General features: G+C 38.7%; 1 long non-coding RNA gene across 1 annotated transcript in view; it reads right to left on the bottom strand.

The window, feature by feature from the left end:
- LOC309826994 overlaps positions 1 to 22,917 on the bottom strand; it is a 56,845-nt gene that overhangs the window by 26,385 nt on the left and 7,543 nt on the right. Inside the window, exon 2 of the long non-coding RNA XR_014297160.1 lies at positions 19,736 to 19,791. This is a non-coding gene — a long non-coding RNA (uncharacterized lncRNA). The remainder of the gene's footprint in view (positions 1 to 19,735; positions 19,792 to 22,917) is intronic.

The raw sequence follows: 22,917 nt of genomic DNA, 5'->3' as shown, positions 1-22,917 counted from the left end.
ATAGCAGGTTCCCACTAGCTATTTATTTCACACATGGTAGTGTATTTATGTCAAACTTAATCTCCCAGTTCATCCCACCTTCCCCTTCCCCCACTGTGTCCACACGTCCATTCTCTACATCTGCCTTTCTATTCCTGCCTTGCAAATAGGTTCATCTATACCATTTTTCTAGATTCAACATATATGTGTTAATATATGATATTTGTTTTTCTCTTTCTGACTTACTTCACTCTGTATGACAGACTCTAGGTCCATTCACATCTCTACGAATGACCCAATTTCATTTCTTTTTACTGCTGAGTAATATTCCATTATATATATATGTACCACATCTTCTTTTTCCATTCATCTATCTATGGACATTTAGGTTGTTTCCATGTCCTGGCTATTGTAAATAGTGCTGCAATGAACGTTGGGATACATGTGTTTTCTCTGGGTATATGCTCAGTAGTGGGACTGCTGGGTCATATGGTAGTTCTGTTTTAGTATTTTAAGAAACCTCCATACTGTTCTCCACAGTGGCTGTATCAATTTACATTCCCATCAACAGTGCAAGAGGGTTCCCTTTTCTCCACACCCTCTCCAGCATTTATTGTTTGTAGATTTTCTGATGATGGCCATTCTGACTGGTGTGAGGTGATATCTCATTGTAGCTTTGATCTGCATTTCTCTGATAATTAGTGATGTTGAGCATCTTTTCATGTGCCTCTTGACCACCTGTATGTCTTCTTTGGAGAAATGTCTATTTAGACCTTCTGCCCATTTTTTGATTGTGTTGTTTGTTTTTTTGGTATTGAGCTGCATGAGCTGTTTGTATATTTTGGAGATTAATCCTTTGTCTGTTGTTTCGTTTGCAAATATTTTCTCCCATTCTGAGGGTTGTCTTTCGTTTTGTTTATGGTTTCCTTTGCTGTGCAAAAACTTTTAAGTTAATTATGTCCCATTCGCTTATATTTGTTTTTATATTCATTACTCTAGGAGGTGGGTCATAAAAGATCTTGCTGTGATTTATGCCAAAGAGCATTTTTCCTATGTTTTCCTCTAAGAGTTTTATAGTGTCCCATCTTAAATTTAGGCCTTTAATCTATTTTGAGTTTATTTTTGTGTATGGTGTTAGGTAGTGTTCTAATTTCATTCTTTTACATGTAGCTGTCCAGTTTTCCCAGCACCATTTACTGAAGAGGCTGTCTTGTCTCCATTGTATATTCTTGCCTCCTTTCTAATAGATTAGGTGACCATAAGTGTGTGGGTTTATCTCTGGACTTTCTATCCTGTTCCATTGATCTATATTTCTGTTTTTGTGCCAGTACCATACTGTCTTGATTACTGTAGCTTTGAGTATAGTCCGAAGTTGGGGAGCCTGATTCCTCCAGCTCCATTTTTCTTTCTCAAGATTGCTTTGGCTATTCATAGTCTTTTGTGTTTCCATACAAATTGTGAAATTTTTTGTTCTAATTCTGTGAAAAATGCCATTGGTAATTTGATAGGAATTGCATTGAACCTGTAGATTGCTTTGGGTAGTATAGTCATTTTCACAAGATTGATCCTTCCAATACAGGAGCATGGTATACCTCTCCATCTGTTTATGTCATCTTTGATTTCTTTCATCAGTGTTTTATAGTTTTCTGAGTACAGGCCTTTTGCCTCCTTAGGTAGGTTTATTCCTAGCTATTTTATGATTTTTGTTGCAATGGGGTAAATGGGATTGTTTCCTTAATTTCTCTTTCTGATCTTTCATTGTTTGTGTATAGGAATACAACAGATTTCTGTGCATTAATTTTGTATCCTGCAACCTTACCAAATTCATTGATTAGTTCTAGTAGTTTTCTGGTGGCATCTTTACAGTTTTCTATGTATAGTATCATGTCATCAGCAAACAGTGAGTTTTACTACTTCTTTTCAAACTTGTATTCCTTTTATTTCTTTTTCTTCTCTGATTGCTGTAGCTAGGACTTCCAGTACTATGTTGAATAATCTGTAATTACTTTTGATTAGAGACTTTTATGTCTTAACTACGGACATTCCATGGTTTTCTGTGAGCTGGGAATTTAATAAGTTGAGGCTTTTATTCTCTTTCTTTAAGCTACCCAGTGCAATTAGAAGCAAACAGCTTATCCTACAGCCCTTAAGGCCCTCACAACCTTCCTATTTTTTTCTATGGTAGCAGCTACATGGTCACTCAAAGTATTGTCTTCAATGGGCATTTTATTCCATGTGGCTGTAGATGTTAATTGTTATTACCTAACTTAATTAGCTCTTTTGCCACTATGTGTGTGCTGTGTGATGCCAGAATCTACCTATTTTTATTAGCTGGATTTTAGGAGCCACCAGGTCCAATGAGTTCAGATAGCCCATTCCAGATTTTCTCCATTTTTCTGAGATTCTGTTGCCTGTAGCTACTTCCATAATTGACTTCTGTAACATGAGTTTTTAGTGGTAAGGAAGAAAAACAAAAACATTAACGAAAGACCTGAAACCGTGTATACTTAACTATTTTAATAACATTTGGAGAATGGCTGAAAAGGTCAACTTGTGAATATATTTCAGAAATGAAAGGAGAAAGACAGAGGAGAACAGTGAGTAAGAGGAGAAAAAAGGAGAAGAAAGGAAGGCAGAGATGAAAGAGAGAGAAACAGGAGGGAGAGGAAAGAAGTTAAAGGACATGTTGATAGGAACGAAACTAGAAGGCAGGTAGACTTGAGGGAAGGGAGAAGAACTGGGGGAGAAAGAAATGTAGAAAATTCAAGGCCGAGAGCTGGCCTCCAGAGCTCACAATTTTAAACATTATAATCCAAGTTTACACAACTAGTAAGTGGCATTTGGATTTGGAGCCAAATCTCTTAATTCCTTGTTTTGAGAGCCTTTATTTCAACATTTTTTTTCATTTGATTTGGTGCATAAAAAACTATAAAGTCATGTACAAATGAGAATGCTAATGCATTACTTGAACCATACAGTTTACTCCATCCAGTCAACTCAAAAGAAGTAATTAACGAACACCTTTGATTCTGTATTTTGCTTTGCCTTATGAGACCTTGATCCTACATGTCCCCCATCCCAGAAAGTAGCCTATAGGATTGTTTCTTGTTAACCAGATAGTCCCACAATAGATCAGCTTTGCATTTTCTATGATATCCTGTAGATGGAACCTTGGCTGATGCTTCCATTTCTTACTAAGCTTGTACTGATAGGACTATGTGATGTACAATTTAGATAGGAGGCATTTGAGTTAAGTCAAATGCAAAATGTAAGTAAATGGATGAATTTTTCTGGTGCAAATTCTCATTTTATTTAGGCTAGCATGATTACAGTTTTACAACATGATTTCAGACTATAATGACATTGCTACACTAATTCTGAGGAAGTCAATTGGATTTTATATACTAGCTATAACAACCAGTAATATTTTATAGCTATATGATGGTTGTTATGAATATTAATTGCCACTATCAACTGTTCCTGGACTTTTACCATTTATTCTCTATTCCTTTGACTTTACAATGAAGGCTCTATAGTGAAATTATTATTATCTGTGCAAAGCAATTTTTTTAAATGCCTTTTTGAACTTTTTGGATTACTCTAATTCTATCTTCCTATTTTTAATGACCGAATATTGTAGAATTAGATTATTTTGGAGGTGGAGGTCTGATTTTACCCTGCTATTACTCATACAATTTCAGCCAGTCTTTATCCTTACACATAGATTATATTATTTTCTAGCTGTTCTACAGGAAGAAAAAAAAAAAAACTTTAGTGAATGGAAGAGTTAATACTTAGAAGAAATTAATTAGAAAAGCCTGGATAATTAGATAAATTTCAGAATAAAATAATTATGTTAAAAGTCAATAGCTGGGCTTCCCTGGTGGCGCAGTGGTTGAGAGTCCGCCTGCCGATGCAGGGGACACGGGTTCGTGCCCCGGTCCGGGAGGATCCCACATGCTGCGGAGCGGCTGGGCCCGTGAGCCATGGCCGCTGGGCTTGCGCGTCCGGAGCCTGTGCTCCGCGACGGGAGAGACCACAGCAGTGAGAGGCCCGCGTACCGAAAAAAAAAAAAAAAAAAAAAAAAAAAAAAAAGTCAATAGCTATCTGTGATCTGCTTGAACAATACTAATCAACAATACTTAGTGAGAATTCTTGACAGTATTAACTGTATATAAAAAGAATACATCCCAACTATGACTATACTCTTTTGGCAAAAAACTTTTGTCAAAAGTATACTAAGAACTCTTAAAGAATAGATACATGAATATGTATAACTGAATCACTTTGCTGTGCACCTGAAACTAACCCAACATTGTTAATCAACTCTACTCCAACTAAAATAAAAATTTTCAAAAAAAGTATACTAAGAACTCTTAAAGCTCGACAGTAAGAAACCTAACCACCCAATAAAAAATTGGGCAAAAGATGTAAACACCTAAGAATGTATACATATGGCACATAAGCATATGAAAAGATACTCAACATCATTTGTCATTAGAGAATTGCAGATTAAAACAACCATGAAATACCACTACACATCTATTAGCATGGGTGAAGTTTTAAAAGAAAATGACAATACTAAACAACCCTAAACTGGCAAAGATGTGAAGCAACAGGAACACTCACTCATCATTGGTAGGAATGCAAAATAGCATAAAAACTTTGGAAGACAGTTTGGCAGTTTCTTACAAAGCTAAACATAGTCTTGGCATATGATCCAGTAATTGTGTTCCTAGGTACCTACCCAGTCATGTTGAAAACATATGTCCACACAAAAACCCACACAGGGATATTTATAGCAGCTTTATTCATAATTGCCAAAACGTAGAAGCAACTAAGAGGTCCTTCAATAGGTGATGAGTAAACAAACTGTGGTACATCCAAGCAATGGAATATTACTCAGCAATAAAAAGAAATGAGCTATCAAGCCACAGAAAGATGTGGAGGAATTTTAAAGGCATATTTCTAAGTGAAAGACGTGAGTATGAACAGATCTTATGATTCTAATTATATGATTTTCTGTAATTATATTCCAATTATATGATGTTCTGGAAAAGGTAAAAATATAGAGACAACAAAAAAAGATCAGTGGTTGCTAGAGGTTCAAGGGAGAACAGAAGGAATGAATAGATGAAGCACAGGAGAATTTTAGCGTGGTGAAACTATTCTGTGTGGTACTGTAATAGTGGATACACAACATTATGCATTTGTCACAGCCCACAGAATTCTACAATACAAAGAGTGACTTTTGATGTAGATAAATTAAAAAAAAATCATTTAGGAGGTTGGAAGATCCCAGGAAAAATGCAGACTGTGACAAGAAAATCTAATTGTATTACAAATGCATGAAACAACCTCACTGAATGGAGTCCAGGGAAAGGTACTGACCTCAGTAACTTTGGAAATGAATGTAAGATGAAAGGCAAAAGGAACCATGCATAAATAATGTACTCTAGTCTATGAAGTTGTTTCCCTCAGGAGTACGGGTTAACAATTCAAAGATTACTATACATGTTCACTGGAATTAGACAATTAAGTAAATGAATGGCAGATGGTGGGAGCCAGATTTCTTACTGCTGTTGTAGAAATTTACAGATTAGCAAGGGGAGAAAGCTAGAATGATCCTGTGGTGATGGAGTAGAGTTGGAAACATCATTAAGAACTCATGTTTAACTTCATATACTTAAGATGGCTATATATAGAAATATTTACAGATATGTGTATATGCGTGGGTTAGTATGCACATATATATTTCTTTGGTCTGTCAGCTGACAGAGACTTGAGGAAATGACACTCCTACAGCAACAGGCACATCTAGCACTCAGTGTGGATTTCTAATACCATTCTCCGATGAAAGGAACAGAGACCCTTGAAGAGATAGCTTCAAGGACTGGACTTCTAGAACTGGGGCAGGAAATATTAGAAGGTAAGCCTAAAGCATCTTGCAGTGCCAGAAAGTAAGGAAATTCGTAAAACAAAACAACCCATATCAATAGGGTTATGTCAAAGCGGCAGGGAATCCAAGTAAAAGAGCTCCTAATGGCCAAAGCGGGACCAATTTGAGCAACAAAATACTGTTGGATTATAACCCAAAGCATAAATGAGTATTTGTGAGTCCATGCTGATATAAATCAGTGATTGAATAAATAAACTAACAAACTGGTGAGAAGGGACAAATCCCCCATGCAGGAGGAGTCCAAATAAGTGATGGAGCTTCTTCACCCCAAAGGAGGGGGAGCGTAACTCCACTCCTTATGTGTGGGCTCACTTCGAGATTTTCCTTCTAAAGAGTACAATATGAAAAGTGGGGGGAAAGAGGGTAACTTTACAATGGAGAAACCTGGCCAACACTACTTCAGCCAGGTGATCACAGTCAACATCACCAGTCAAAAATCATATTGAAAAAAAAATCATATTGATTGCATGTACCCTTCACATAGTATGATGAAAATGGACTTTACCTTTGTCATCTTCCTCCCCCAAACTCATAACCCCAATGTAATCATGAGAAAAACATCAGAGAAGTTCCAATAGTGGGGCATCCTGCAATGCACTTGATCAGAACTCCTTAAAACTCTTTGTTTTTACAAAGAACATCTTAGAAACTGCCACAGCTCAGAGGAACCTAAGGAGGCGTGACAGCTAAATGTAATGTGGTATTCTAGATGGGATCCTGGAACAGAAAAGGGATATTAGGTAAAAACTAAGGAAACCTGAGTAAATGATAGATTTTCGTTAATACTAATGCATCAATGTTAGTTCATTAAGTATAACAAATGTACCATACTAATGTAGTTACTAATAGGAGAAACTTGATAAAGAAGATATATGGGAACTCCCTGCACTAGCTGTTCAATTTTTTGGTTTTTTCTAAAACCATTCTATTGGGCTTCCCTTGTGGTGCAGTGGTTAGGAATCCGCCTGCCAATGTAGGGGACACTAGTTTGAGCCCTGGTCCGGGAAGATCTTACGTGTCGCGGAGCAACTAAGCCTGTGCGCAACAACTACCGAGCCTGTGCTCTAGAGCCCGCGAGACACAACTACTGAGACTGCGTGCCACAACTACTGAAGCCCGCGCACCTAGAGCCCGTGGTTGGCAACAAGAGAAGCCACCGCAGTGAGAAGTCCATACACTGCAACGAAGAGTAGCCCCCGCTCACCGCAACTAGAGAAAGCCTGTGTGCAGCAACGAAGACCCAACGCGGCCAAAATAAATAAATAAAATAAATTTATTTTAAAAATTAATAAATTAAAAAAAATAAAACCATTCTAAAAATTAAAGTCTCTTTATATTAAAAAAATATGCATGCTATTTGCCAGCACTAAACTTGGATTAATTCTAATGTTACTTTATTTTATATTCAAAGGCAACCTGCAAGAGATACACTACTAGTAAGCAAAAGAGCAGGGATTTACTATATCTTAGTCTGGCTGCAAAGCCCTAATCTTTCCACTAGATCATCATTACTCAAAATATGTCCTGTGGAACATTAAGCCCATTAAAAACTCCTGGGAAGAAATGATATTTTAAAATAAATTATTTACTTGTTAAATATATTTGGGAAATTTGTTATAGAGCTCCCCTGGGACCCTTTAGAGATGCCTAATGGACATTAGCAAATAAATGATTCTGAGAAATCTTGCAATAAAGAAACCTGTTTAACTTTGTAACACAGTTTTTCCCAAACTTATTTTCTACAGAATCCACTTTTCACAAAACTTTTACTCTACTGGCCTTGCTCCACCAGGCTGCCCCTCTGGGGCTATGGGATGTGATGTGGTCTTCAGGTAGTATGTGTTCAAGTCCAGAAGAATTGACAATCTGTGGCAGATACTGCTGGTTGCCCCCCAATATCAACTCACCCCTTCTTCCTTAGTAACAAGCTCAATTTGTAGTTTGACACATTGTTAGCTAGATAAAAGAAACATTTCCCAGCCTCCCTTGCCACGTGTTCTAAGCTTGTGATGAAGTTCTGGCCAATGAGACATAAACTGCATTATCTATGGAATTTAACCAAATATCCTTAAAAGGGAGAGAGAGCTCTCTTTCCATCTCCCTTCCTTCTTTCTGCTGGCTGAAGTGTGAGAGCTGGAACTCTGACAGCTATCTTGCACCATGAAACAGCACACCAAGGATGATATAGCAGCAAAACAGAAGAAACCAAGACCCCTGACAACCATGTAGCTGCCATATCAACCCTAACCTTCCTACCTCCAGACTTCTTTACAAGAGAAAGAAGTACAAAGATATATACTCCTATTTTGTTGAAGCCACTTTTATGATTTTTAAAAATTTACAATTTTAAATTTTCATTTCTGCTGTACACCCAAGTGATGTGTGTGTATATATATATATATATATATGTTTATCCATTCTATATATATTATATAGAATGGATAAATAACAAGATCCTACTATACAGCACAGGGAACTATATTTGTTATCCTATAATAAACCATAATGGAAAAGAATATGAAAAAGAATATATATACAATAGTTTGTATCTGCTAATCCCAAAATCCCAATCCATCCCTCCCCCATATGATTTTTAAAATTTGATATGTTGCTAATTTGGTTTGGCTGTTATATGCAGCTGAAGTGACTCTTATGTGATACACATTCTGATTTACAATAAAACAATACAAAGAAAATAATATATAAGCAAAAAGAAATTCACTAAAGTATTGATTATTGGGGATTTGGGAGAGGAAGTACTTCTTCCATTGCTAATAATTGGCACCTAGTTTCAAATAGATAAAGCCCTGGAAAGTCAGTGATGACAATCTCTTTTCTATTCAAGTATTAGCGCAGAAGCGTCATCCTCTGAAAAAGCCTCCATTATTTCCCAGCCAGACTTAGACGTTCCTCTTCTGACTCGCATCAAACCTTGAGATACTCCCTATAAAACAATCACTATATTGTGAATTGTCAATCTTCCAGTTACATTTTTACCACCTAAAGAAAAAAAATTAGATACTCTCTCCTGTTATCTCCCATACCACAGGCGAGGACAGTTGTTGCAGCTCAAGAAATAATTGTTGAATGAATGAATAAAGGAACTTGCTTAAGCATTCCAATCAGGTAAATATGTTCCTTCCCCTAATCCTCCAATATCAGCAAGACAACAGAGATATTTTTTCATGCGGTTTTCCTTCTAGTTTTTGGTCTTTCCGTTTGAAGTTGTTTTTCCTCAGGAGGTTTCCCCTGGCACTCTCCACATTTTATGCAACGTAGAATGACTTGTCCTTTGTAAAGTCATGGCAAGCCCCTCTCTTTTATCTCAGGTCTGATACACAGGCCAATTTGATCAGGATAGAGATTTGCCCTTTGTGACTGAGCACAACTTGCCAGGTGACACAGGCCCAGGAGAAATGTGGCTCAGGGTTGGCCACATGGAAAATGGATAACTTCATACCCAGTCTTCTTGGCTTCCTGATCACAGACTCCAGAAAATTTGGTGGATTAAGGGGTATCAGAGGGGTGGCAAGTCCCAGAGGCCTGAAGACTCTTCAGTCAGCTCAGGGTCTCAGGTAGAACATTTTTGTGACCTTGTAGAAGGTAAAATCCTGAACATCTCTAAGACTAAGAGTCTAAGAAAACCCTTAATTTCAACTCATTATCTCTAAACATATAGGTTTCTTTACTTTTCAGTATAAAATATGCCTAAACATTGCAAGTGACATAGGAAGATTCTCTCTTCTCATTTTTCACTTGAAAAGGAAAGTGACAAATCCAGCATTTTGAATTTGAATGTCTTTAGGAAGGGCAGGAAGTCTGTGCTTTGCTCCAGACCCCATAGTCACAGTCACTTTATGTTTCATGTTACCTGCCTATCCCTGCAGGTAGTTGCATTTGGGACCTCTAGAAATAAAAATTTATTTTCAGAACCCTCCATATTTTAAACTCTACCACTGGTCCTTGCTTCTTAGGCAACCATTTTATAAATGATACATCTAATTGGGAAAAGGGAGGATTATTTAATAAATGGTCTGAGATGCTGAGTTAGTAATTTAAACCACAATTTAGACTCTTACTTCTCAGACATACATCAAAATAAGTTTAAGGTATATTTAGAGCCACGCATACAAATTTCAAACCATTAAAAAAAAAAAAAAACTAGAACTGGGAATGGTATATTTCTGGAAGGAGGAGGAATACTAAATTTAAAACATGGATGGAAAAAATGGGATTATTTAACTACATTAAAAAAATTACTTTGGCCATTAAAAAATCCACTCTAGGGCTTCCCTGGTGGTACAGTGGTTAAGAATCCGCCTGCCAATGCAGGGGACACAGGTTCGAGCCCTGGTCCAGGAAGATCCCACATGTCGCAGAGCAACTAAGCCCATGCACCACAACTACTGAGTGTGCGCTCTAGAGCCCGTGAGCCACAACTACTGAAGCCCACGTGCCTAGAGCCCATGCTCTGCAACAAGAGAGGCCACCGCAACGAGAAGCATGGACACTGCACTGAAGAGTAGCCCCCGCTCGCCCCAACTAGGGAAAAACCTGCACGCAGCAATGAAGACCTAACACAGCCAAAAATAATAAAATAAAATAAATAAATTTACTTTTAAAAATCCATTCCATTAGACTTAAAAGATAAATAAGAAGTAGGGGTAAAATATTAGCCAAACAAAACAAACGCCTAATTCTTACTATGTAAATACGGTAAAAAATTAAAAATAAAAACAAAAACTACGACTGGGTACTAATTATTAGCAAATGCTTTTTCTGCACCTACAGAAGTGTGATTACATTATTATTTTCTTTGGGTTAATCTATTAAACTGACAAATCTCTAAAAAAAAAGAAAATTGATGTAGAGGTTGATAATAAAAACATTAAGACCATATTAAATGTGTGAACAAAGCATTTAAACAATTTACAAAAGAATAACTGAAGGTGGTCAACAAATGGGTAGGAAAAAAATTCTGTTATCAATAAGTGGCAATTATAAATTAAAATAACTACAAGATATCATTTTTCCTATCAGATTAAGAGAAATTATTCTTAAAAGCAGTATTTGTTGCTGGTGAGATGATGTGAAGTAGATCTTTTGTACATTGCTGCCAGTGGCAAATTGCTGCAACAGTTTTGGGGTTTTTGACCCTCTTAATCTATACCCCTAATTTCCCCCTCCCCCTTCCCTCTTCCCTTTGGTAACCACTAGTTTGTTTTCTATATCTGTGAGTCTGTGTCTACTTTGCATATACATTCATTTGTATTATTTTTTAGATTTCACTTATAAGTGATATCATACAATTTTGAAAACTAATTTGGCAACATATAGTAAATCATTAAAATATGAATATATTTTAAAATAACTTTAAGTAAGATCACCTTTAAAAATAAAGTACTTTGAACACTACTTTTCACTTCTAGGACTATATACTAAGAAATAAGCCTAAATACAAAATTATATATAGCTGCTGCCCCCTCTCCCTGCAAAAGGACCAAGGATGTTTCCAGACCTACATGCCAGCTATGGAGGAATGGTTAAGTGAAAGACGGTGCCTTCATATCAATGGGATATTGTGCTGGTATTAAAGTTATAGTTATAAAGTGTTATAATAACGATACTAATAACCAAAATAATAATAGCTATGTGTCAAGTGTTATACAGGTGTATCTTTAATCTCCACAATAGCTGAAATGTAGTTATCACTAACTAGATTTTTTTTTTTTAATTTTTAAATTTTTATTTATTTATTTATTTTGGCCGTGCCACGCAGCATGTGGGATCTTAGTTCCCTGACCAGGGATCGAACCTGTGACTCTTGCAGTGGAAGCACGGAGTCTTAACCACTGGACCACCAGGGAAGGAAGTCTCGATCTTGATCTTATAATGAAACCCAGGTATGAGAATAACAAAATAACTAATATTTATTGGTGCCAACCATGTGCCAGAACTGTATTTTATCCATAAATGACAACCATATGATGTTGGTATTATGTGAGGTGAGGGATGTGTTAATTAGCTGGTTTGTGGTAATCATTTCACAATGTATATGTATATCAAATCATTATGTTGTACACCTTAAATATACACAATTTTTACTTGTCAATAATACGTCAATAAAGCTGGAAAAAATACACTAATTCTGAATAGTGTATGAAATCTCTACCACATCCTGTTTTACTAATGCGATGTTCTTCTACATTCAATAAATAAATGTTTTATGAGTTCTGAAAAAAATAAACTAAGTAAAAATTCTAGAATAATAAGTGAAGAAACCAAGCTAATCACACAGCTAGCCATTTGCACATATGCTTAGAACAAGTGCTTTTCTCCTGTTTTTTCTTTCCATTTTTCCTTAATTCCTAAATTGTCTTTAGTGAGAATTCACTTTTATAAGGAAAAATAATGTCTTAAAAAATTCCTGTTGGTCTTCCCTGGTGGCGCAGTGGTTGAGAGTCCGCCTGCCAATGCAGGGGATACAGGTTCGTGCCCTGGTCCGGGAAGATCCCACATGCCGCGGAGCGGCTGGGCCCGTGAGCCATGGCCGCTGAGCCTGCGCGTCCGGAAGCCTGTGCTCTGCAATGGGAGAGGCCACAACAGTGAGAGGCCCGCGTAACGCAAAAAAAAAAAATTCCTATGGAGAAAATAGCCAGTGCTATTCATATCCTGCCTGCCATCCCCTTGCTCAGTCACTAAGAGTTCTCAGATTCCTGTGGTGAAGACAATCAGAACTTGAGTGTTTAGAGTACCTAAGGGTTCAGAAGTACAGGCAGGGGAGAAACTGTGAAATCAGGTACAGTTTAGAGCAGAGATCCTTAACCATTCTGGAGTCACGAGGTATCACTTTTGGGATCTGATGAAAGCTGAAGACCTTCTCCCCAGAACAATGTACCTCTGTTTACTCATGTACAATTTCAGGGTGTTTCCAGACCTCTTTATCCACAAAAACCCAGACTTAGAAGAACTGACCCCAGCAGCAGCCTCCCACCTCACCACTAGGGTGACAAGTGGGGAGATCATTTTAATAGGTGAAATGGAATGGCACTTCTCCTCTGCCTGCATTTTAATTCGACTGCTAGACATTCATTTGGGTGATCTAGTAGTCCCTTTGGAAAACGTTAACAATCTTGGGAGAGTAAAAGAATGGTGAGCCATTAACCCTGGAGTGTAAGGAAATTCACTCAGATTGCTTTCTTTCTAACACCTGCGCAAGATCAGATGCATTAGAGAAACGAGACTTAATTATTCTGGGGCTTGGAGTACTTTGGGAACTGAGAGAGACCTGGAAAAGGATTTAAATCACTGATCTCTAGGGGGGTGAGGGTACTAGAGGTGAAAGAGGAGTGCCGAAAGGAAGGAAGGGTTTCAAATATAAATTTCACTACTACCTAGCAAAAGAGAAACTAAATTTTTAAAATATTTAATATGTGCCAGGAATTGTGAAAGTCAACTCATGTATATTATTATGACACTTAATTCTCCCCAAAATCCTTGTGTTATTTTTTCCCACTTTACAGATTTAAAAACAAAAGCAAAAGCAAAAACAAACCCCAGAAGCTCAGTAACGGAGAATAACTTGCCCAAGTCAGCTGTTTAGTGACATAGCCAGGATTGATTGAACCCAGGTTTGTTTTCCTCCAAACATAGCCTGCTTGCCACAATGGTTTCTTTGGACTAGAATCTAGCCATTCCTTATAAGATTGTTTCTATGAGGAAATGTAAGTCAAAGTCTTGACTTACAAATGTAATTCTGAAACACAAGCTGTTTTTTAAATGGAGGCTGCCAATGTTCATTTTGATCATCATACTGTTATTTGGAGGGGTCTTCATAACACAGAGAATTGGCCTGATGGGCTTCTTTTACCAGTGCTTGCTTTTTAGATGATCTCCCTGTAAAATATGTTGGCATTCTCCAAACAAACATATGCCTGTGTGTTAGTTAATTAACTGTCTAGCTATGAACATTGTGAAATTCAAGTTTACATATGTTTTCAAACAACATATTTTAAATAAAGTTATTTGCAGAAGAGGAAGCTCATTTATTCATCACTCATTTGACTAATATCTGTCAAGCATCTCCTCTGTGCCAAACACTGCAGTAGGACAACGGCTGGTGCAGTGAACCAGAGTCCCCTTCCTCAAAGAGGCTATGTCTCCTGAAAATTTTTCAACAGTTTGAGATGCTTTTATCATGGTGCCCCTGTGGAGTAAAACTTAAAAGAATCAATGTATTGAGAAGAAAAGGCATGGAAATAGCCTTTCCACCACATAAAATATAAATCATCTCTGGATTTTCCTGCTCATTTGGTGCACTTAAAAATGTTTCTTAGACGTCAGCCATAAAAAGAAACGAAACTGAGTTATTTGTAGTGAGGTGGATGGACATAGAGACTGTCATACAGGGTGAAGTAAGTCAGAAAGAGAAAAACAAATACCGTATGCTAACACATATATATGGAATCAAAAAAAAAAAATGGTTCTGAAGAACTTAGGCGCAGGACAGGAATAAAGACGCAGACGTAGAGAATGGACTTGAGGACACAGGGAGGGGAAAGAGTAAGCTGGGAAGAAGTGAGAGAGTAGCATGGACTTATATACACTACCAAATATAAAATAGATAGCTAGTGGGAAGCAGCTGCATAGCACAGGGAGATCAGCTTGGTGCTTTGTGACCACCTAGAGGGGTGGGATAGAGAGGGTGGGAGGGAGATGCAAGAGGGAGGAGATATGGGGATATATGTATACGTATAGCTGATTCACTTTGTTATATAGCAGAAACTAACACACCACTGTAAAGCAATTATACTCCAATAAAGATGTTAAAAAAATGTTTCTTGCATGAATGCTTGTCATTCAATCAGAAATTAAACTCTTTCCTTGTGTGGAATGTATTACAAGTTGCAGCAAGGGAAACAGGTATGGGCTTAAGCAGGCTGCAAAGTAATGGAGGGGACCAGACAAGCTAAGATTATCAAGAAAACTCAAGGTCAGGTGTCAGCAAACAATCTGTAAATGACTGGACACTGAATTTTAATTTTAGGTTTTGCAGCCCATATGGTCTCTGTTACAACTACTCAGTTCAGCCGTTGTAGCATGAAAGCAGCCATGGACAATATGTGAAAGAATGGATGTCGCTGTGTTCCAGTAAAGCCTCATTTACAAGAAGAGGCAGGAGGCTGAACGTGACCAACAGGCCCTGGTTCACGGACCTCTGCTTCAGGTGAGGCAATTTTGCTACATCTACCCTCTTACGGATGGCCAAAATAGGAATCCCTTCCCTTTCTCACCATAGGACGTGTGTCCTTTCCAAAATGACAAGGCCATTTTTCCAGATAAGTAGGCCATGCTTGGGGCAATGACTTTTTGAGTTAATGCATTCCTATGCCAGAACTTCCATGAAACCACACAGAAGCCCACATTGCAAAAGTAAAATATTTAATTTAAATTAAAACTACAAATGATCGGTAAAGAAAAGTGGGAAAACCATTGCAAATGAAAAACAGAATAGACCTCGACTCACTAAGCATATGAGGGTATGAGGAACAGCCTGATGGAAGAAAGGGCATGCGTAGGCATGAATGAATGAAGCAGGAGGTTTCCATGGGAAGATGAGCATGAGTCTTTGGAGTTGAAATTTTAATTCAATGTGAAAAACAATCAGGGGATCTAAGGGAGAGACAGACCCAATGGAATAAGAGTTGAGGCAGGAAGAAGTTGCAGTCTGGAAGCCAAAATGCATCTAGACCAATGGTCCAGGGTATGGCACATGTAAGGTCTACTCTAGTCCCGGCTGTGGCTTATTACACTACTGAGGGAGAGCAAAGACCTTAGTGAATTGCTGATGTGAAGCTAAAGGAAGGAGAAAGACTGGAGGCTGATAAACCATGACCCGGCCACCTGCGCAGACAGAACCGTGTGACAAAACCCCAACTTGGGCACTTTGCATACAGATCAAAGACACGTATCTTACGTGGGCGGCAGAGGCACCTGACGTCATAATCCTAAATCCTAATCCTAACATATGCAACAGACCACCTCCAGCCAGGCTAGTACCTGCCTAGCCAACAAGCTCAGGTGTTGCCCACCAAGCAGCAACACTCAGATGGGCTTTCCTACTATGTGACAGACCCTGTTCTGTTTTTTGTCTTTAAAATACCTACTCCATTTCCCCTTCTCGGAACCTCATATTCTGGAGTCTAAACTATCCTGCATGTGTCCCAGTGTCCCCTTGGTGCTCAATATTTGTTGTTTTAATACTGTTCTTTTCTCTTTAAAGGAGTGAAGCCCAATTTCTACTTGACCACTAAGTTCCACACTTTTTTCTTTTTCGGTACGCGGGCTTCTCACTGTTGTGGCCTCTCCCGTTGCGGAGCACAGGCTCCGGACGCGCAGGCTCAGTGGCCATGGCTCACAGGCCCAGCCGCTCCGCGGCATGTGGGATCTTCCCGGACCGGGACACGAACCCGCGTCCCCTGCATCGGCAGGCGGACTCTCAACCGCTGTGCCACCAGGGAGGCCCAACACTTTTTATACTTCTAGAACTTTTTTCCTTTTTTTTGCGTTTCCATATCCTGCTCCTCTTTAACATCTACCCTATTACAATGACCCAGTTTCCCCACCATCTGTCTCAATTAGGCCCAATAAATACTTAATGAGCGTTTACAATGCCCAGACACTATCTTAAGTTTTGGAGATATGATAATGAATAAGATATTACATTTCTCCTCAGTGAGTTCATAGTCAGATGGGGTGCATTTACAGTTGATATAGAAAGAGATTTATTTATAATTTATTAGACATTGATGCATGCACCATTGTAATAGTAGAAGTTTCTCACTGTTAGTAATAATATCTTAGATTTGCATAAGCAAAATTATAAAGTCAAAAGCCTTTAGGGTCAGGCAGTTTATATAAATTAATGTTATACCAGGTGTTAAACCTGCTGGGGACTATCATTCACCTGAAGGCACCCAAATTAGAGAACATGAAACACATTCTTCTATCAAACCAAACGTGTCTCTGGGCTACTTGGCTGAGATCGCTGGCTTACTGCTTTAGTTTTTATGAAGCGAACTCGTAAGTTTTCATTTAGCTAGCACAAGAAACTGTCAGGCAGCCTGGAGAGCGGTTATTATGCTTATTTTACAGATAAGGAAACTGAGATTACAGTCTACTCCTATCTGCCTGGGTGAAGTTGTATTTATTATTCTGGTGAGCTCATCTAAGATGTTTATCAGTATAGCAACTGGTCTCTGAGGAAGGCTCCCTGTGGAGTCTGGCCTTTTAGAAAAGCATGTGTGTAACAGTGTATAATGCTGAATATGACCTCTCTTGTCTAGAGCCAGAATTCTGAGCCCTGACCTCCTTAATTACTGTGCCTAAATATAGGCCAGTAAACATAGCCTCTTAAGGCCACCCATCCTTAAAGCATTGCCTGGCATGCAAAGTGGGGTTCAGTGATTAGTACTTGTCCATGAGCTCCCTGGTTGATATAAGATAGTCCTTTGGCATGATAGGTGAGAGGAGCTAGACAGCAAACCAGAATACACATGTGCCACCTGTGTCCTGAAATGTTGCTCTCAAGTGCATTTTCATTGCCTATAGGAGTGAGAGCCACACTTTCAAGAACTGAGCTGAGTGAGATGCTAATGGATCTCTTGGCCTCTAGTCTGTCCCTCTTCAAACCCAGTACACGAGAAGTGATCAAGTAACATTCTCCATGCTCAAGCACTGAGTGCTGGTTATGATATCATTGGCTCAAGCTGGAATGAAAACTGGACTCCATTACACTGAACATTAAATAAGAAGGGGAAAATTTACACATGTGGGCAGATACTTTTACTCCAATGTAGTCAGCTGACATCTTAATAATACTCTGGTTTTCCTTTATAGACACGACTTTTAAAATTATTCTTACATCCAGGGACTTCCCTGGTGGTGCAGCGGTTAGGAATCTGCCTGCCAATGCAGGGGACACGGGTTCGAGCTCTGGTCCAGGAAGATCCTACATGCCACGGAGAAACTAAGCCCATGTGCCACAACTACTGAGTCTGCGCTCTAGAGCCTGTGAACCACAACTACTGAGCCCGCATTCTGCAACTACTGAAGCTGGCGTGCCTAGAGCCCGTACTCTGCAATAGGGGAAGCCACCACAATGAGAAGCCCGCGCACTGCAATGAAGAGTAGCCCCCGCTCACAGCAACTAGATAAAGACCACGTGCAGCAACAAAAAAATATAAATTAATTAATTAATTTAAAAATTTATTCTTACATCTGGACTAAGATATGGTGCTAGTATTTAAAAATCACATCTATCTGTTTAAGAAAGCTGATGAATAAAGCTTTCTTAAACAAAATAAATAAAGCTTTCCATTTTAGCCTAATTTTCACATAGTTCTCACATTTCACTTACAGAGATTTCATATCCTAAATATAAAATGCAAAGGAAAGGAGAGTGGAATAAAGGAAGCAGAGAAGGAAGAAGGAAGACTATGTTACCTGGTTTTAGAGGAAACAAACTTCCTTAGACTTCTTATATATTCTGAAAATCTGTTTAAGCATGTGATTACATAAAAATATAAATATATGTTTTTTTCTTAAGCTCCTCTCATTAGTGTGGTAAGAATAAGAGGGATATTTCTAAATTAAAAAAGCAAAACAAAAACCACACGTAACAAGATTGTGCAATCAGTTATTCTGACCACACGTCTTCATTAGAATTCAAGATGTCTGTTTGGGCACCCATAAATCTGGACCAGATGCCAGAGGGCAGCTGCATCCAACTGCTTCTCTATTTATGAAATTAAACAACGAAGATTATGTCTCTCCAACTAGCACCTTAATTCATACATATCTGTTTCCTACAATCTTTCATGGGTGAAGTTTTCTCGTTTTTACAAATTGTGTGGCAGTTAAGATTTCAGCTTGATGCCTATAAAGGCACTGGCTGCTTAGACAGTGAGCTGCCTCGCTTCAACCATTTCATTAGATTTACACTTGAGCAAAAATGGATTCCAACTGTGTTATGAGTCTAAAGAAAGAATTTTTCTCCTCCCCTCCAAACTACTTTTTATTCCATTAACTTAAAGCAAATAGGATTTAAAAATGACTATTTAATGCACAGAAGTTTAGTAGGCTTTTCCTCTGTGCCCTCCCTTCAATTTGGCTGCAGATTCCAAGAACTGTTTCTCTTTCCGGATTGTTCTGTCCAGATTTGCTTTCAAGCAGGGTCCATGCTTTAGGATGACAGAATGTCCTCTCCTGTCACGGACATTGCCAGCTTTTAGCTTCAGTACCGTTGCCTGACTGTTCCGAACTTATGAACCTTTTCCAACTGATGGCTGTCCCCATGGCTCTATTTGAGGTGCCTCTAAATCAGATATATTGTGTATTTCTCTAATTACAGAAATATCTTGACAAGGACAGTCACTGCCTGTAATTATTCACCCCAGTTTCCTCCAAATCTAAAAAAAAAAAATGTCAAGGCTGACAGGCTACTCTAACATTTCAAAAATAGTTATTTTCTTGGGTGTAAAACTGTCTACTATTTTGCCTCCCCTATTCTGTCTACTTGGTTGTACCCATGCATCCCTCCCCGAAGGTCTTCATCAATCATTTGAGAACAGATGCTACGCATATTTCTCCCTTCTGTAGCCACTGCCCTGGAGCCCCCAGAACGATGAATTGAATGTATGCATTTGAAGGCCTTGTATACAACATCTTTGCAGCTCTCCCATAACACTGCATTTTCCACCAAAGGGTGGGAGTGATCGGAGTATAATGAAAACTTACCAAGACATCAGCCTCCTAGACAAATGATCTCGAGTCTGCTAGTCTCGTTAGTGTTCCTGTGAAAAACAATGAACAAACTAATGAATTATCCTGAAGCATATTAAAGAGGAAGGTAGACAAAAATCTGCAGGGGGAATGAGACTTATCTCTGTAGGTTTTTTATTAATGAGAGAAATATGCCTTTTCTACACAGAATGAAATTTTTAGGCAAGAAACAATTACTTAAGAAAGATCACTGAGGCCATTGTATTATCACTTGTCTAACATCTCTAATCTACATTTGCGCTCTGACACAGGTAAGAACCGAAATGTGACGCTTCAGGATACCAGAACTGCTTGTAATGTCACAAATCAAATTTAATCATCTGACTTTCTTGCACTTATTTATTTTTTTAAACTTCCACACTCCTCCCCTTGAGCCTTGACTTTTCGGGAAGAAGAGTCTGTTATGACGGCAGACCAGACTGTGGGTGTCTGCACGCAGAAAAGTTGATTGATGCATTGGTGAGTGTTATTTCTCTATAAGGCTAACTAGGAATAGTGATAGCACATCTTTATTAGTCATTATTACCATTTACATGGCACCATTCATCTCAGGCCAGTCAACAAAAAATAATGTGAATCCAGATTCTTACATGTTGTGACAGATAACTTTAAATTATACTTGTTTATTTACTTATTTCCACCTCTTCTGTATACTAAAGTCTTTGAACCAGCTCATATTTATGTTTTATTATGCAAAAAAGACTTCACATTATGGATGCTTCCTCAAACTGTGAAAATAACTCCTGGATGTCTTTTCATACTGTGAAGTAGCTGCAAGGAGGCCCATGAATGTTGAAAGTACTTTTCTTCTTGATTTTCTTGGACTCTTGCCTGCATCTTTACCTCTTAAAGAATTTCCTCTTTGTGTATTACCCCTGGTCTCCTCGTGTAAAGGAATAAACCATTTCCTATTGAAGTGCCTTCCCATTTCATTTTCCTTACTGCTTTCTTTTCCCCAACTACATCTTCTTTGTCGTATAAAACTGAGGTCTAATAAGCTTGTGGTCTCTACCTGGTAAAACCCCTTGATAAGTCGCAAGACGTAGATTTGTGTTCCCCCAAAGCTCCCTTTCTGCTAACAAGCTTCAGGCTGGGTTAACAGCAATTGTCCACTCCCGTCTCTTCCTACGCTTCACTTCCATCTCAAGGACATAGAACAAAGCTTCAGCTTCCAATTTAGTTCCCAGTGTGCAAATAAAGCCCAGCCACAGAGAGGGAGTTATTACTATCCTGGATTTATTGCTTCCTTGCCCAGCAGACTTACACACCACACAGAGAGTCAGGTAGCCCTGGCCACATGCTACCTCTCCTCATGATTCATTGCTCCCTGTCTGCCCTCAGGACAGACCAGGCCTTCAGGTTAATCAACCTCAAGTGTGATTACCCTGCACATCTGCTCAATGTTATATTGTCCCTGTGGTTGGAAATAAGTGACTTTAGGAGTCTGTTGTGGAACAGTTCTGTGCATGAGCCAGTAAGATCCAAGTATACAATTTCCACAATCATTTTTCTAAAACCCTTGTGGCTTAATCTTTTGGAATTCAGAATGTTTCTGATTTGATAAAGAAAATGTGGTGCATGGGTCATATACTACTTAATATCCCCTGCAAGTCTGAGACAACACCCTATTATCCAGCGCATTATTTATTATCTTACCAGCAAAACATGTGACTACTCACATGAAATAAGGCAAATGAAGACTATGAAGACTTTTAAGTAATATCAGACCAGATATTTTTCCCAAATGATTACCAAAAACACTTTCAGTTTTCCAAGCTTTCTAGATTTTAGACATGCATTGTAGACAATAGCTAATATGTAATGCATTGGGTACCAACTGCAGAACCTGGCTATTTATCTAAGATTGGCCAGTCACCTGCTGAGGTTGTTGCATTGGGAACACTGTGAATTGGGGATTTTGATCAGAGGTCTCCACTCATTACTGCTTTTCTCTTAAATCTGGGAAGTGCAGGCACCAATTCCTATGTGGTCTGTTGCCTAATCAAGGTGCTGAGCCTGGCTGAGATTACACAAGGTTTCTTTGACTTTTAATGTGAAAGGATAATTTGTTAAGGTATTAATTTGTGTTTTTCTCTCAGCATTTTCCCCAATCCCCCAGATCCTCTATGTTTCTTTGCCTCTGGATAGGCAACCTCCTCTTCTGACATTTGTTTCCCAAAAGGCTGAAATCCTTGAGGAGATGACATTAGGAAGAAATGGAGAGAAGTGGATGATTTTGAGGGGTGAGAGACAGAAAGACAGAAAGTGGATTTTCTAAAGACTTGGAAGTATTTGGAGGTCAGCAGGCTCCACAGGGAGTGGGGACCTAAGGCTGAATGGGAAAGGTGGCAGAACTTGGGTGGGAGGTCGACTGCATGGTCACTGTTGTGGACTGAAAGTTTGTACCTCCCTCCCAAACCCACATGTTCAAGCCCTAACCCCCAGTGTGAAAGTATTTGGAGGTAGAGCTTGGGAGCTGATCAGGTTTAGATGAGGTCATGAGAGTGAGGCCCCAAGATGAGACTGGTGTCCTTAGAAGAAGAAAGACCAGAGCCCGCCCTCTCTCTCTCTCTCTCTCTCTCTCTCTCTCTCTCTCTCTCTTTCATGTGAGGACACAGCAAGAAGGCAGCTATCTGTAAGCCAAGAGGAGGGTCCAAATCTTCCAAGCTTGATCTTGGAATTTTCAGCCTCCAGAACTCTGAGAAATAAATTTTTGTTCTTTACCTACCCGGTCTATGGTACTTTGTTATAGCAGCCCAAGATAAGACAGTCACCACCTAGCATTCTGATTTTGATCAGAGGTCAAAAATATTCACATGCCCAAGAAGTAGAAGAGCTTTTCAAAGGTCTAGCAAGGATAATATGAATATTAATAGTATTCAGGGTGGACTGAAGATGGGAAGTGCCACTCGTACTATTTTGTAAGTTCCCTGGAGTACTTCATAAGATTAGGGTGGGGTTAGGGCGGTTCCAGTGTGATTGAGATTGAGCTTTCTGTCAACCTGGTCATGGACCAAACTCATCCTAAATTAGATTTTTAAAAATAAAGTAAGGTAAATATTTCGTATATATGAGGGTGTAGATTCATATTTGCCATCATTAATTTTCCAATAACTCTCTCTCTCTCTCTCTCTCTC

Source organism: Grampus griseus, assembly GCF_964374135.1.
Source record: "Grampus griseus genome assembly, chromosome: 9".
Taxonomy (NCBI): Eukaryota; Metazoa; Chordata; class Mammalia; order Artiodactyla; family Delphinidae; genus Grampus; species Grampus griseus.
This window is presented reverse-complemented; position numbering and strand designations above follow the sequence as displayed.